Here is a 17258-nt window from a genome sequence, read left to right on the forward strand (position 1 = left end):
GGAGGGAAAAATAAAACAAGATGAAATCAAAGAGTGAGACAAATCATAAAAGGCTCTTAATCATAGGAAACAACCTGAGGGTCGCTGGAGAGGGAGGGCTGGGCAATGGGGTAACTGAATGATGGGAATTGAGGAAGGCACATAATGTAATGAGCACTGGGTCTTATATAAGACTGATGCATCACTGACCTCTAGCTCTGAAACTAATAATACACTATATGTTAATTCATTGAATTTAAATTAAAGAGAGAGGCAAGACTCTTAACTGTAGAGAACAAACAAATGGTTATGGGAGGGGGAGGGAGAGTGAGAGTGGGTGACATAGGTGATGGACCCCAGGTATTCCATGGAAGTGCTGAATCACTCTATTGTACACTTGAAACAAATATTACATGGCACATTAGCTGGAATTTAAATAAAAACTTTTTTTAAAGGGCATAGAATTTGGAGAGCATGGGATATGAGTTAGTTAGCAGAGATAGCGAAATACATTTGAGGTATATAACTTAGGTAACCGAGTAGATGATAATGCCATTAAAGAAGTGAAGTATACAGGAGAAGAAAATATCAGTGGGCTGTCCACGAGGCAAGCTCAGAAAGTCGTTAATTCACATCTGGATCTACTTAGAATCATGACCAAAGATGAATATGGGAATCACCTCATACTCTAGATGATCATAGGCCTGGGAGGGCAGCAGGGAGGTAAATAAGAAGAGGAGTGGCTTGCCCCAATCATTTCTAACCCAACCATATAAATCAGTAATGAACAGTGCTCTTGCTATTCATCCCAGGGCATGGGACTCTCTGATTTCAGGCATTGCCCCTTAGAGTTGATCTAGTCAGTGATGCATGTGGTGTTAGTGACCATCCCAGGCCCGTACTTGCCTATTCCAGATCTCTGCAGATGTTGGGTGTTTTAAGGAAAGATGTTGGGTGTTTTAGGGAAAGTTAGAAGAGCTAAGTGTCAAAACTTCACCTGAGTCCATAGAATGCAGGCCATGGCAGCTATCTTATAATCTACCCTTCCTATCAGTGCTGATCCTTAAATGATTTATTACCCCTATGACTGTTTCATCTTAAGTCAAGAAAGTGTCCTTTTTTTCCCTAATTTTTATGTTTTTGATGTTACCCATTAGACATCTTGGCTTCATTTATTTTGTTTAGAGATAAAACATCAAGTCGTCTAGGAATAACATTTTTTAAAATTTTATTTACTTACTTGACAGATAGGAAGAGGACAAGCAGGGGGAGCCGCAGGCAGAGGCAGAGGGAGAAGCAGGCTACCCACTGAGCAGGTGGCCCAAGTGGGGCTCAATCCCAGGACCCCAAGATCATGACCTGAGCTGAAGGCAGACACCTAATTGAACCACCCAGGCATCCCTAGAATAACATTCTTAAAATCAAGCCGGCAAGGGCCAGGACAATGTTATTAACTTTGCCATGTTATGATAATAATAGACTTATTTTTCCTCTTTTCCTCATTTGCCAAAGTGCATGATCTGAAATACAGCTTTGAAAAATTCCTAATGTGCAGATGAAGATATTAGTCCTAGAGAATGGATGAGCCCACCCAGACTGGGCTCACAAAAGGGAGAAGAGTTTTAAAAGTCCAAAATTACACTTGTGTGATTCCTATATTTCAGGGGCAAGCAGAGAAAACAAGAATCCCAAAAACTGCAGATGAGCCATTTGAGGGATGGTAGGTACTGAGAGAAAATGTCACAGAAGCCACAGGAGTGGATGTTGCACAGTGTTAAAATTTGCAGAGTCTGCCAAGTGTGAGAAATGAGAAGCCGTTGAATTTTAAAATAGATTGTTCAGTGACTTTGCAGAACAATAGTGGATGCTGGAGCTAGAACATACTTCTTAGGCTGTACTTCATTTCACTTCTATATGACCTGGGGCAAATTACATAATGGAGTCATTGGCAAAAAACAAAAAACAAAAAAAAAAAAAAAAACACGAACAAACAAAAAAGCAAAACAAAACAACAACAACAACAAAAAAAAACACCAAAAAACAAAAACAAAAAACCAAAACCAAACAAAACCTTCTCAAGCTCCAAAAGGGCAATCTGAAATGAATTCCCCCACTCAGAGCTTGCAGAATTTCAAATATAAATGTTTTCCTCTTGAAATGCCTTTCATCCAGGGCATTCAGAGTTTGTCAACATTGTCAGTGGTGAAACGGCATTGCTCTTGCACTGAATCGATGACTGTTTGAAAGCCACTTTCTATTTCCATTATTTCACAAGCACCTGCATTTGCTATTTTGCTGGCACATTAGCTGCTAGGTCTGACACTGTCTTCTAACTGAATAGAGGTAGATTTATTTGTAGAATAAAAAGCATGAATTTTTCAAGAGTAAGCAAGCTTTGGTTAAGTGTATGAAGCAACTCAAAGAGTACCAAGGGTTAAAAGAAAGTGATTAGTATCTGTTTCCTTCCTGATTCATTTGTTGGTCTTTGCTAAATCTTTTAACCAACCCTTCCAGCCATGAGACTGAAGATAATAGTTGTTAACTGATGTCCTTGTGTTTTAGCCAATTAGATTTGCAGAGTAATTTGTGATTCTTGGATGAAAATTACCGAGTTTTCTCATTGACACATCATGAGAGTAGTGGATGATGACTGATGAGTCTAAAACCCTCTGCCTTCAGGGCCAGTCTGGAAAACCGCAGTAGATTTTCTCTGGTTCCCTAATTCATTGTGATTTCTTCTCTAGATAAGCTTGAATGCATTATACAGTCATGCAATCACTCGTACATAGTTTGCCTTTGAATTCTATTTTGGTCTGATTCCAGTTTTTATGCACACATGCATGTGAGCACACTTAATATTCTACATTTTATGATGTGCCTCTTCTAAAATTAAGTTAGTTTTCAATTTTCAATTTCTTGGTAATTGGGAAGTGTTTCTGATGACTCTAGAATGAAAGGGGAACTAAGTTTGCAGGCTAACTTTGGCAGTAGGCTTGTAGTTCTCCCCAGCTCAATTGTCTGTGCGTTCATTCCTGATGCCAGAGGAACAATGGTGCTTGATGAGAGAAGCGTATTCATAGCAACACAACTCCTGACAAAGCAAGAAAAATCCCCATGAGGAAATGGGGGCATTTACCTATGCTTTTTACAAAATCATTTTTTCACCAATAAAAAAATGAAATCATGTTAAATATTAAAGTATAAGTAGATGACTTCATGGCTCCTTTTTAGAACATGCATTAAATATAGGAGGACCAGTAGAATACTTCTTTCTGAACCTCAAATCTACATCTAATGTCATTCCCTTTATAGAGCAAAATTTCTCACCAATCTTCTCTAAAGACATTAACGTTTCATAGAATCAATTTCATACATTTGAGAGAACGATCTTAGCTGTGACATCCGTGAAAGATATAAACACTGGAAGAAGTCTGTTAGGCTTGTTTCAGGAAGAAAAAAAAACAACATAGAAAAATGGAGATTAAAATTAGCAAGTGTGGCACAGCACAACTCATGGAAGAAGATGAAATACCTTTGTTGTCTCTAAACTGTTTCAATCCGTGCAAGACCTTGACCATGTCTGTTTTCTTGCACTTGAACCAATGGCTGGCTCAGCTATTTCTGGTACCCCAGCCATGACACTTATAAGAGGAACCCATAGCAACCAGTCCTCTATTGGTGGATTTTTTTTTTAACTTGCTAGGCTGTAGTGCTAGCACTATGGGAGAGGAAATTTCCCGCATCATTCTTTTTGAAGGATTGAATCTTTTTCTTACTAACTAACATATGTGCTTCAGACAAATATCATTAGGCAGGCTGGGTCATACCTGCAGATATGAAGGGTGCTTGTTTGTAAATGGAGGGACCATATACATTTTAGAGCGAGGGCTCAGAGCACGGTTGCTATGTGTGTGAGAAGTCCGCCTTTTTCTTTAGGGGTGTTTCCTTGCAAAAGACCAACTAGTGATTCTCTATAAAGAATCAGTAGTTACCAGCTGTTGACGACCAGTCTTAAGAAGCAGAACTAAATTACATAGTCCCTGCTTAGTATTTTCAGCCATCCATAGGCAGAACCACTTCTGGTTCTCATTTCTTATTATGTATTTAAGAAAATCAAAGTTGATTGCTTTTCCAGTATGCCTCATGTGCTTTGATACATTGCTTCTTTTAATCTTCATAATAACTCTTAGATAAATATCATTATGTCTATTTTAAGGAAAATAGAGACTCACGGGGCTAAATAACTTGTCTCACACGGTCAGTAAATGATTGAGCAGTGGAGTACATGGATCTCTCTGATTGGAAAACCTAGAGTTTTCCCACTAAACTATGCTGTATCCCAGGATGGGCATCAGTTGTTTGTATTAAAAGAACATACTAAAGCTTACAGTTGGCTTTTTATTAAAATAAAGCCTTCAGCCCAAAGCTGAAAGGAAATTGTGTCATAGAATATAAAAAGCACGGGCTTTCTAATCCTGGCCTTCGTGCTTCCTGGGTATGTAACTTTGGGCACTTAATTTTTCTGTGCTTCAGTTTCCATACTTGTAAAATAGATATATTTGTGGGTACATTACAAAAATACATGATTGAATTAAAAAATACTGAATAGCTCTAGGGTTGTTGGGGAAGTGTAGGGGGAAGCAGGCTCCGAGAGGGAGAGGGAGAGGGAGAGAGGGAGAGAGAGAGAGAGAGAGAGAGAGAGAGAGAGAGAGAGAGAGAGAAAGAACAAGCTGGAGGAGCAATAGAAGGGGAAGAAGGCTCCCTGCTTGATCCCAGGACCCCAAGATCATGACCCAGGCTGAAGACAGATGCCCAACCGACTGAGACACCCAGGAGCCCCAAGTTGTTGGTAATTTTAAATGAAATAATGTGTAGGGTTGTCTGGTAGAGTACTTGATACACCATAAATGCTGAATTTTTTGTTCCATTTTTCTTATCTTTAAAATTTATGTTTAATGAACTATCACAGCATAATTTTACCAGAACATACTGTACATGTTTTTGTATGCCGTGCTATTCTCCCCTATGTATTATGAATATCTTTCCATTCAATAAATACATGTACACATTACTTTTTTAAAAGATTTTATTCACTTATTTATGAAAGATACAGAAGCATAGAGGCAGAGACAGGAGAAGCAGGCTCCATGCAGGGAGCCCAATATGGGACTCGTTCCTAGGACCCCAGGGCCACACTCTGGGGACAGACACTCAACCACTGAGCCACCCAGGCATACCTGTGTACCTTATTTTTTAAAATGACTTATTGCATTCCATTTGGAGGATGTACTATACCTTACCAAAGTAACTGGACACTTGGTCTATTTGCAGATTCTTACTATTATGTATGATTCTGCATGTGCACATCTTTACACAGATTTCTAATGATTTTCTTCACAAAATTTCTATCAGTGGAATTGAGTCAAAGGGTGTATCTAGCTTCATAGGGGCTTTTTATACCTGTAGTCACACTGTCTCCAGAAACTCTGTGCTACTTTTTACTTCCATGGCAGAGGAATATTTTACCACTTCAGTTTTTTTTTTAATCTTTTCCCAGGAGTTATACATACATTTAGTTTTCAAATTTAAATTATTTGATGATAAGAAAATAGTATTTGATCAATTAATTTCAAGAAAACACATTAAAAGAAATCAATTTAGATTGGGGGTTTGTAAACTTGTTCTCTAACAATTTCAGATTTAGTGCAACTATTTTAGGTTTCACAAACCATACCTTCCCTGTCTACTGGACTCCACTTAGAATGTGAAAGCAACTCCCAACAATAAGTAAACAAATGAGTGTGGCTACGTTCCAATAAAACTTTATTTGTGGACACTGAAATTTGAATCTCATATAATTTTCATGTCTCCTTTTTAATTTTTTTTACCTTAAAATATGAAAACTATTATTAGCCTACGCAAAGTAGCCAGTTTTGGCTACTAGGCTGTGGTTTGCCCATCCCAGTTTGAATAGCTATAATGTGTTTTTATGCAGTTCATGCTTCCTAATTTTCACCTCACAAAGGCACGGGAGTCTGAAGTAAAGAGTTGTATCCTTTTCACAATACAAGATGACTTCAAATCCTGCTCTAGAATTTACTACTAATGTGGACTTAACCAATTTATCCTCCCTGAACCTCCACTTTTCCTTACTTATGATAAAGTTGGAATCATCCAGATGATGCCCTTCCTTCATGTGAAAGCAGTTAAGTATTGACCCATACCCTTCAGTTGTTTTGGAAAATTCTCACATGAGATGTCATGTTAATATATTGGAGATATGAGTTAGTGGACAGCCAAGCTAATATTTATTTATAAGCAGCCACCTTGCATTGCCTCCATACAATAACTAACCTGACATTCCAGTTCACTGAAATAAACATTCCTTTGCATTTGGCTGGTGTGTTTAGATTCACTGAGCATTTTCAACCTTTTATTTAATCCTTAAAATAATCCTACGGGGGTATACATCCTTGCTACCTTTTATAGGGAGAAAACTGATATGAAGTGAATTTCCAATATTATACAGAATACAGCACGTTAATGAAAGAGTTAGAAGTTGAACAGAGGCAAGGCTTCTAACTGCAAGGCCAGGCTTTCCTCCCCCCCCAAACCCCCCAGATGGATCCTCTTTTATTTGAAAAGACTAGACAGCTGCCTTTTCCCTTATCCTGGGGCTGTTACTCACTGCCTCACTCTCAGATTCAAAGTGAGTCTGTGCCCCCCCCTCCCCAGGGCAGAGTCCCTGCTGTCATAGTCGTGGTTAGAACATGTCTTTCCTCCTCCTAACTCTAACTGTTCATTGAACCACTGAGAACACTATGACTCAAAGGCAACTAAACCCTAAGCCAAGTGATGGAGAGGAATAGACCCACGGAGCATAGCAGAGACACTAACTCAGGAGCTCTCGCCTGATCGCTGTGGATCTTCTTCACACCCTTGCCCACCCTACTTCCATATCAGTGAGACTTAAACACAACTTGTGTGTCTGTGAGATCTCCTTTCTTCTAATACCCTCTCTTGTTTAAGAATAGGCCTATTTCTTCCAACCAAATAAGCCCAAAATAAGGCATATTGATCCATGCAGCATTTTTTTAAAGATTTATTTATTTATGTATTCATGAGAGACACAGAGAGAGACAGAGACACAGGCAGAGGGAGAAGCAGGCTCCATGCAGGGAGCCTGATGTGGGACTTGATCCTGGGTCTTCAGGATCAGGCCCTGGGCTGAACGTGGTGCTAAACTGCTGAGGCACCCAGGCTGCCCCCTGTATATTTTATTTCCTTCCTACAGTATGTAAAAACCTATGTAGCTCTATGGGTTTTGGGGGAGAAATATAAGAATAATCATACATATGATTGTGAAAATAAGAACATTAGAAGCTACACATTGATGTAATATTGAGCATATTTTCAAACTATAATTAAAGTAGGCAAACTGTTTTGAATTACTTCTCATGAGAGGTAAAGAGTATTAATTACTACTAACCATGAAATTTATTTTGGATGAGGACTACTCCACGATCAAATGTTGATCAAAGGCTTGAAGATTGAAAGTAGGAGATTGTATTTCCTTTTATGGCATTTGTTTCTGCTTTTCCTGGCAATAAAAGTGATTAATCGTATTTATATGACAGTTGGAGTTGTTTGCTTCTGTTTTTCATTCTTTTGTGAAGTCGTCTTTTCTATACTCTAATAACAAAAGCTAGATTGTTGTCATCTTGAGCCTTTAATGTATTCAACTGTCCCCACTGGACTGAGCTACTTACCTGCTTTTTCGAGTGTACACATATTTTTACTTTAGTTGAATTAGAGCATGAGAGTACTTAATCTAGTTTATGCACTAGAGTCATCTGCAAAGCTTCACAAAATATTCAGAATCTTTCCCAAAGATTCTGATTTAATTGATCAGAGATGGAAGCTAGATCTTAGTGTTTATTTTTGTTCATTTGTTTGTTTTTTGTTTTGTTTTTTTAGGTTTCTCAGGTAAGATTCTAATCACTGGGATTGAGAACCATCAGTTTCAGGAAACCTATTAACCTCTTCTAGGATCTAGTTAGCACTAAGGTTGATGACTGTGTGATTTATTTCTTTATCAGATAAAGGGATATTGATCCCAATGCACTACACTCTGGATCAGGAAACAGGAGAAGAGATGATTCTTGATATGTCTTGAAGAATAGAGTAAAATGAACTTGGGAAGCCTTGCATGAGCTTGGTTCCATTGATCGGAACCTATCCGTTGATAGGAAGACTATTCCATCAATCAGTAGTGCTTGCCTTTTAAAAAGAGAAAACTGTGAGCTGTCAGAATTTGCTGTGTGTTTTTTGTTTTTGTTTTTGTTTTTAAGTTTGCCAGTATTTTAAATCAAGTTGCAAATGTTTCTGTAGATCAAAACCTCCCTGGTCTGGAGAGGAAGTGCAGCCCAAAGTCACACCATTGGGTTCTCTGGAAGCAGACTCGCAGATGCAGTTTGGAGTGCAAGCAATAATTGTTATATTCACTATGGAACAGGAAGCTCTGCCTGCTGCAGGCAGGTCAGGGCCTGGGGCTTGTGTTGCTGCCACATGACTAAGTCACACACACAGACAGAACCTGCCACTCTGGGAGAGGACACACGCACACGCACACACGCACACGGAGGAAAGAGGAGTGAGGGGTAAGAGCAGCATAGTAGTAGGGATGAGTGCTGCAGCCAGACTATTTCTCCCCGGCTGTCTCCTAAGGAGCCTGGAGCCCGGCAAGGCAAGCCGTGTCTCTTCTCACACCAGTGCTCATTGCTACCTACTGAAGGGCAAGCTAATTAAGGTATTTCTGAAATTTCAGCCAGGCACACACAAACAAACCTTCCATTAGCAAGAAAATGTCAACAGAACACTTAAGTACAGATACTGCATTTCCACGTTTTAAAAAGATATGCTTTCTAAAATAAATTATTTTTTACAATGTGGCCCCTGTGCAGAAACGGTTTAAACGAATCTCCTCATTCCTTTAGCAGGTGATAACAGTATAAAAGAAGTTTTTAAAAAATATATAGATTTTTTTTTTCACATCAGGGAGAAAATGAAATTGCAGGATAGTTTTCTAAGGGGCTGTTCAGCATTTCCACCTTAATAAAATAAAGCTTCCTTCATTATAGCCTAAAACAAAATGGAAACTTACACATCTTCATCATCATCATCATCATGACTGTGCATAATAATCATGTCTGAGAATTAAAACTATTTCAAGCCATACCAATGTAAAATGAAAATGCATAGTCAGTGAGCATGGCCTCCAGCACCGTGGAGCTTTCATACTCTTTAAACAGAAAACACGATTGTTTATAAAACTGGACACAAACAAAAATAGGCTTTAAGATATTGACATCTACCAGACAATGATGTGCATCTTCTTTTCGTCTTAAATCTGTAGCAGAAAAAGGGTTTTGTACTCCGGAAACATTGCTGTCAGACGGTTGACAGGAATGAGAGGGCTGGGCTGGCCTGAAATCCTTTGGTGAAGCCACCGATCCCAAAGCTAAAACAGCGATGTGACCTATTTAGGGAGTGACCCTTAATGCCTTAGGTTTTCAAATAAATGAATCCTAAAGTGACGTCCAGAGCTAAGGCCCACTCCCCTTGTCCACAGGCAACTGTGGACCACTCCCTGTCACTCTACCCTGTGTTTCAGGGATGTGTTGACAAACAAGCCCTAACAAGATGCCACATGGGAAAGAAAAATGTAAATGCTACAGCCATCCTCTCCACGGAACTGCAAGGTTTATAGAACGTAGCCTGAGAGTTACCTGGACTGTTCATCCATCTCTCTCAGTGTCACTCCGTGGAGGTCACCATGGGTTTACCCCAACAAGACAAAAGGAAAAAGAAGACAAAGCCACACAAGAGTTTGTTTGAAAGGCTGAGAGTCTCTGTTGTCATGTCAAAGGAATAAGACTTGTGGTAGAATAGAATAGGGCTGTGCCAAGAGCTTTACCCCTAGTGTGGTTGTCCTAAAATATGCCCACAGGTTCTTTGACACTCCTCCCATTAAGAGTGGGATCTATGTCCCTTCCTTTCAGTGCTCAAGGAAACCGTGTGACTTAAATCAGTGAACCACAGTAGAAGTGTTGCTGCATGAGGCTAGATCAGAAAAGGCTGGGCAGCCTCCACCCGGTCCTGTTGGGATGCTCCCTCTGGGTGCAGGGAGCTGTAGAGTCCAGCTACCCTGGGACCATCACTCTGGGGAGGCCAGTCATTAGCCTGAGCTGTGCAACCAGATGTCAACCAGGGGAGTGAGTCCTCTTTGACACACCCACCACTCACATCTCCACGGAACTACGGCCCCAACCCCACAACTAACTCCAGCTGCATGAAAGACTCTAAGTGAGAACTGCCCTGCTGAGACCTCCCACGAGCCTGACTCACAAATCGTGCGCATGATAAATGGCTGTTTTGTGCACTAAGATTTGGACTAATCATTTGTTATGTAACAGTTGTAACCAGAAACTCTATTGACTCCTTTAATCTGCACAACCACCTTGCAAAATAGCTCCTCTTATTGCTCTCTTTTTTTTTTCAAATGAAGATACCGACTCTCAGAGATGTGAAGTGGCATTTTCTTTTTCTTTCTTTTTTTTAAAGATTTACTTATTTATTTAGTTATTTATTAGAATGGTGGGGGGCTGAGGGAAGAGAATCAAAGGCCGACTCCCCACTGAGCATAGAACCTGAGTTGGGGTCTCCATCTGACGACCCTGAGATCATGACCTGAACCACAATCAAGAATCTGAGGCTTATTTTTATTTTTTAAGATTTATTTATTTATTTATGAGAGAGAGATTGAGAGAGGCAGGCTCCATGCGGGGAGCCTGATGTGGGACTCGATCCTTGGACTCCAGGATCATGCCCTGGGTCAAAGGCAGGCGCTAAACCACTGGGCCACCCAGGGATCCCCGAGTCTGAGGCTTAACTGAACTACCCAGGCACCCCTAAGATGTCAAGTGGCATTTTCAATGTTACATGGCTTGTGAGCAGCAATGCTGGTTTTTGAACCCAGGTAGTCGGGTTCCAGAGTCCTTGTTCTTAAGGGTCTTGAAATGGAGGTGTTAGCAGATCTGAACTTCTCATATGGCATTTCAAATCCTCTTAGCCTCAGCTATTTCTGGAACCAGAGGCCACTTGCTCCAGCATCAGTCTCTTCTGCAGAGACCAGTACAGTGTGGCCTCTTGTCGAATTCACCTTGCCCAATACTCCTGCTGCACGTGCTACCAAGTGTCTCAGGAATCCCTGTTGGTCCTGAGGCACAAGATGCTGTAGGATCCTCTCTGAGCCCATTCATGTATGCCCAAGAAGCGTAGAGGGACTAACACTCCACAGAGCAAACCCAACCTCCAGACTAACTCTTCTCCCTCCCTTCTGTAGACACATTTCTGAGAAGCACTTAATTCTGAGAAGCAGGTTCTCAGAGGCCCACTTGCAGATCAAGCAATCTATTGCACTTGATACAAAGTAGTAGTCAGCTTGGTAATATTCCATCCTATTAGCTTTGTTTTCTCCACCTTAGCTGTTTTTAGTTCACTTCTACCTCCTTAATAAGAAGAAATACATAAGCCATGGTTTCAAGCCTTGCTTCCTGGGAAGCTTAGGTCAAGATAATAGCTGAAAATATTTTCACTAAATGATTATGCGTGTGTATGCATAAAACATATAGTACTGTTTTGCATATTTTAAGCTTTTAATATGTATAATATCATGAGATCACTCTGCAAGTTATTTTGTTCGCTCAACACTACATTTTGGAAAATTTCCCATGTTGATACATGAAGCTATAAATCATATATATTAAATGCTATATATTATTTCATTGTATGACTGTGTCTTAGATCATTTATCCATTCTCCTATATATGGACATACATAAGATGCTTAGAATTCACTACTAAAATGTTAGCGTGATGAGTAATGTTTTTATCTTAGGCACATATGTGATAAATCCTCCAGGGTCTACTTAGGGAATTGTTGGACTGAAGTGTGCACATATTTCAATTTTACTAACTATTGCCAAAGTTATCTTCAAAATCATGGAAGTCCTACATATTCTTGAAAACACGACATTATCAGACTTTTTTTAAACACTAGTTTTTTAGAACAATTTTAGGTTTACAGCAATGTTGAGAAGGTATAGAGATTTCTCCTATATCTCCTGCCTCCACACGCGTCCTCACATGCCCCATGATTAACATCTCCATTAGGGTGCTACCTTTGTTACAATTGATAACCCTACATTGACCTATCATAATCTCCTAAAATCCACGGTTTACCTATGGTCCTCTCTTGGTGTTGTACATTCTATAATTTGGACAAATGTATAATAACATACATTCATCATTTATAGTATATGGACTATCTTCACTGCCCTCAAAATCCTGTTCTCCCATATTCATCTGTCGCCCCTCCTCAGTACCAAGCAGCCACTGATCTTTTTACTATCTCCATAGTTTTGCTTTTTCCAGAACGTCAATTAGCTGGAATCATACAGTACGCAGTCTTTCCAGACTGGCTTCTTTCATTCTGTAATATGCACGTAAGTTTCCTCCATGTCTTCACGGCTTGATAGCTTGTTTCTTTTTAGTACTGAATAATATTCCTTTGTCTGGATATAGCACAGCTTAATTATCCATTCAGTTACTGAAAAAGTGTTTTGGTTGCTTCCAGGCTTAGGAAATTATGAGCAAAGCTGCTATTAATATGCACATGCAGACTTTTGTGTGGACATCAATTTGAAAATTTGGGGATTTGTTCATTTGGATATATGTCAAAATATACAATTCCTGAATCATATGCTAAAAGTATGTTAGTTTTGTAAGAAACTGCCAAATTATCTTCCAAAGTAGTTGTACCAGGGGATGCCTGGGTGGCTCAGCAGTTGAGCATCTGCCTTCAGCTCAGGTCATGATTCCAGGTCAGGGGATCGAGTCCCACATCGGGCTCCGTGTGAGGAGCCTGCTTCTCTTTCTATGTCTCTGCCTCTCTCCGTGTCTCTCATGAATGAATGATGAATGAATGAATGAATGTTTAAAACAAACAAAAACAAAGTAGTTGTACCATTTTACCTTCCCACCATCAAAGAATGAGAGTTCTTCTAGCTCCACTCCCTCATCAGCATTTCCTGTTGGCAACGTTTCCAATTTTGACCATTCTAATAGGCGTGTAGCAATATTTCACTATTGTTTCAATTTGCATTTCCATGATGATGTATAAAGTAGAAATCTTAAGTTTTTAAATTTGAATTCCAGTATAGTTAACATACATTGTTATATTACTTTCAAATATACAATGTAGTCATCCAGCAATTCTATATATTACTCAGTGCTCATTGTGTTAAGTGTACTCTTTAATCCCCATCACTTTTTTCACCCATCCTCCCTCCCCTGCTCACTTTCCCTCTGGTAGCCATCAGTTCTCTATAGTTAAGAGTCGGTTTCTTGGTCCCTCTCTCTCTCTCCTCTATTCATTTGTTTCTTAAATTCTACAAATGAGTAAAATCATATTGTATATGATAGTTGTCTTACTGAGTTATTTTGCTGGCATTATACTGTCTAGCTCCATCTACGTTTTGGCAAATAGCAAGATTTCATTTTTTTTCTCTGGCTGAGTATATTCCTTTGTATGTATATACACCACATCTTCTTTATCTCTTCATCTATTGATGGACGCTTGGGCTGCTTCCGTAATTTGGCTGTTGTAAATAATGCTGCAATAAACAGAGGGGGGCATGCATACCTTTGAATTAGTATTTTTTTATTTGGGGGGTAAATACCTAGTAATGTACTTACTGGATCATAGGGTAGTTCTATTTTCAGCTGTTTGAGGAAACTCCATATTATTTTTAAAGTGGATCATCTTTTAATGTGCTTATTTGCCACCTGCATATCTTCTTTGGTGAGATGCCCGTCAAGGTCCTTGGTCCATTTTTTTATTAATTGGGTTGTTTGTTTTCTTATTTTTGAGTTTCAAGAGTCCTTTGTATGTTTTGGATAGTCCTCTATCAGGTATGTCTTTTGCAAATATATTTTGTGGCTCATCTTCTCATTTTCCTGATATTGTCATTCACAAAGTAGTTTTTAATTTTAATGAGGTCCATCTTATCCAAAGGATTGTGCCTTTGGTGTTGTATCTAAAAAGTTATCACCATACCCAAGGTCATTGAGGTTTTCCCTATTTTCTTCTAGAAGTTTCACACCTTTGCATTTTACATTCAGGTCCATGATCCACTTTGAGTTAATTTTTGTGACAGGTCACTGTCTAGATTTTTTTATTGTTGTTGCATGAGCATGTCTAGTTGCCCTTGCACCATTTGCTGAAAAGACCATCTTTGCTCCATTTTATTGCCTTTGCTCTTTTGTCAAAGATCAGTGACTGTATTTATGTGGGTCTATTTCTAGGCTCTCTATTCTTTTCCACTAAACTATTTGTCTATTTTTTCACCAATACCACATTGTCCTGGTTACTATAATTTTACAGTAACAGAACTTTATTCTTCTTCAATATTGTATTGGCTATTCTGGGACTTTTGCCTCTCTGTATAAACTTTAGAATCAGTTTGGTAATATCCATAAGATAACTTGCTGAGATTTTGATTGGGATGGCATTGACTCCATAGGTCAAGTTGGGAAGAACAATCGTCTCGATAATATAGAATCTTACTATTCATGAACATGTAGTATCTCCCTACTTATGTAGTTCTTCTTTGATTTAATCCATCAGAGGTCTATAGTTTTCCTCATACAGATGTTGTACATATGTGTTTTTAGATTCATACCTAAATACTTCATTTTAGGGGGCGCTAATATAATTTATGTTGTGTTTTTTATTTCTAGTTCCCCTTGTTGATTGCTGGTATATAGGAAAGCAATTGACTTTTGTATATTAACCTTGCATCCTGAAACTTGCTATAATCACTTATCAGGTTCAGGAAGACTTTTTGTCAGTGCTTTTGGATTTCTCCATAGATAATCATGTCATCTGTGAGCCAAGCTTTATTTCTTCTCAATCTGTATGCTTTTTAGTTTCTTTTATTGTCTTATTGCATTAGGCTAAATTTATCAGATTTTTAAAGCTTTTTTTTAACTTTATGAATTTGGAGAGGAATTAAATTTTTTATTTGCATTTCCCCAGATTATTGGTGAAATTGAGCATATTGATTATTGTGATTATTGATGAGATTTAAGCATATTCTCATTTTTCAAATTTTTGTCTTATTGATTTTTTTAGTAAACTTAATATATTCTGAATTCTAATATTTTGTTTATTGAATGCATTGCAAGTATGTTTTCCCATTCTAGGATTTATATTTTCATTTTTATGAGTTTCACTGACGGAAAATATTTAATATAGGGACGCCTGGATGGCTCAGCGGTTTAGCGCCTGTCTTCAGTCCAGGGCATGATCCTGGAGTCCCGGGATCGAGTTCCATGTTGGGCTCCCTGCATTGAGCCTGCTTCTCCCTCTGCTTGTGTCTCTACCTCGATCTCTCTCTCTCTCTCTCTCTCTCTCTCTCTCTTGTAAATAAAAAAAAATCTTTTTTAAAAAATTAAAAAAATATTTAATATATTTGGGTAATCTGTGTTTCCTTATATGTCTTTAACTTTCTTTTTTTTGTCTTTAACTTTTTGAGTCTTTCTCAAACAAGACTAAAAATGTTTCTAAAAAACCAGGAGATCAGAGCTATGTTTTTTAAAAATTTTTAAATTTGGTTTTTACATTTAGGTCTTTAGCTCATCTTGAATAATTTATTTTTTGGTAGGGTTCAGGTAAGAATCTCAGTATACTTTTTTCTGTATAGAAACAACACATTATACTGTATCACATATGATTTCTTTATATTTCATCTTTTGAACTTTTTATTCTATTTTACTCGTTAATTTTTCTATCCCCATGTTGTTATCAACCACATTGTCTTAATTATTATATAATATTATAATTCCTCAACCATTTCCTTCTTTTTCAAACTCTCTTGGCTATTCCTCATTTTTTTAAAGGATTTAATTTATTTATGAGAGACACAGAGAGACAGAGACATAGGCAGAGGGACAAGCAGGCTCCCTGCAGGGAGCCCGATGTGGGACTCGATCCCAGGATCACCACCTGAGCCAAAGGCAGATGCTCAAACACTGAGCCACCCAGGTGCCCCTGTCTTGCCTATTCTTGACTCGTCGTCCTTCTATATGAATTTTTGGAACAACTCTTTTTAAGATTTTATTAAAAGTCCTGGAAAAACATTGTATTTTAAAAATAACAATATATCTTTATGAAAATGCATCTTCCTACCTAGGAACATGGTATTTTTGTAAGTCTTTATGCCTTTAAACAATTTATTGTACTTTTTCCACAAAAGTATTAAATATTTTTGTTAGATTTATCTCTGGATACCTTACAGATTCTTTTGCTATTCTCTAGGCTGAGCAGACAAACCTTAAAATAAGTAAATATGACACTCAGAAAATGATGGGTTTTATGAAGTCAAAAACAAAGGATTATAGGTAGAACATTTCCGAAACAGTATAGAGAGGATCATTTTGGGCAGGTTAATAAACAGTCTTATAAGAGGAGGTTATATTTGAGCTGAGGCCTGAATATTGAAAGGTGCCAGCCTTGTACAGGTATGAAAGAAAACCAAAAATTCAAGGTCTTGAAGGACCAGTGCATCTAGAGCCAAGTGAAGCAGGAAGAACTGTATGAAATGCAGTCAGATGATGAAGACCCTTGCAAACCAGAGTAAGGAGCTTAAATGAGCATGGACAGTTTGTTTTACCCACTGAGAGCCTTAGAGAGACCAACTATTTGGGCTAAGGAAGCCCAAGACACACTGGACGTGTCCATTCTTGCATGACAGGAGTAGCCTTAAAGTAAATGTGGCCTTTCTTCTAAAACTCCAAAACTACAACATCAATGTATCCGTCATACAATTCTTACTTGACAGACATAAGATAACAGCAATCATGATTCACATTTAAATTCTAATGGGTTGCCATAGATTAATGGTAGGCTCTTGTCAAAAACTGTTTTTATTACTTACTATGAGTGTTTTTATTACTACTAGCTCTCATGTTACTTGCATGAGAGCGTTCTGGATTCTGCTTACTGAAGCAATCTTTTTTCCAAAACCCAGTCAGAGTTCTCTGTTCATCCTATCTGCCAAGAATGTTTATATATTCATCTGGCAACTCAGCATCTGGCCACTATCAAAATTCACTCTTCCATTGAAAAGAGGATAACCTTCAAAGCTGACATATATT

The sequence above is a fragment of the Nyctereutes procyonoides genome, unplaced genomic scaffold (assembly GCF_905146905.1).
Source record: "Nyctereutes procyonoides isolate TBG_1078 unplaced genomic scaffold, NYPRO_anot_genome, whole genome shotgun sequence".
Taxonomy (NCBI): Eukaryota; Metazoa; Chordata; class Mammalia; order Carnivora; family Canidae; genus Nyctereutes; species Nyctereutes procyonoides.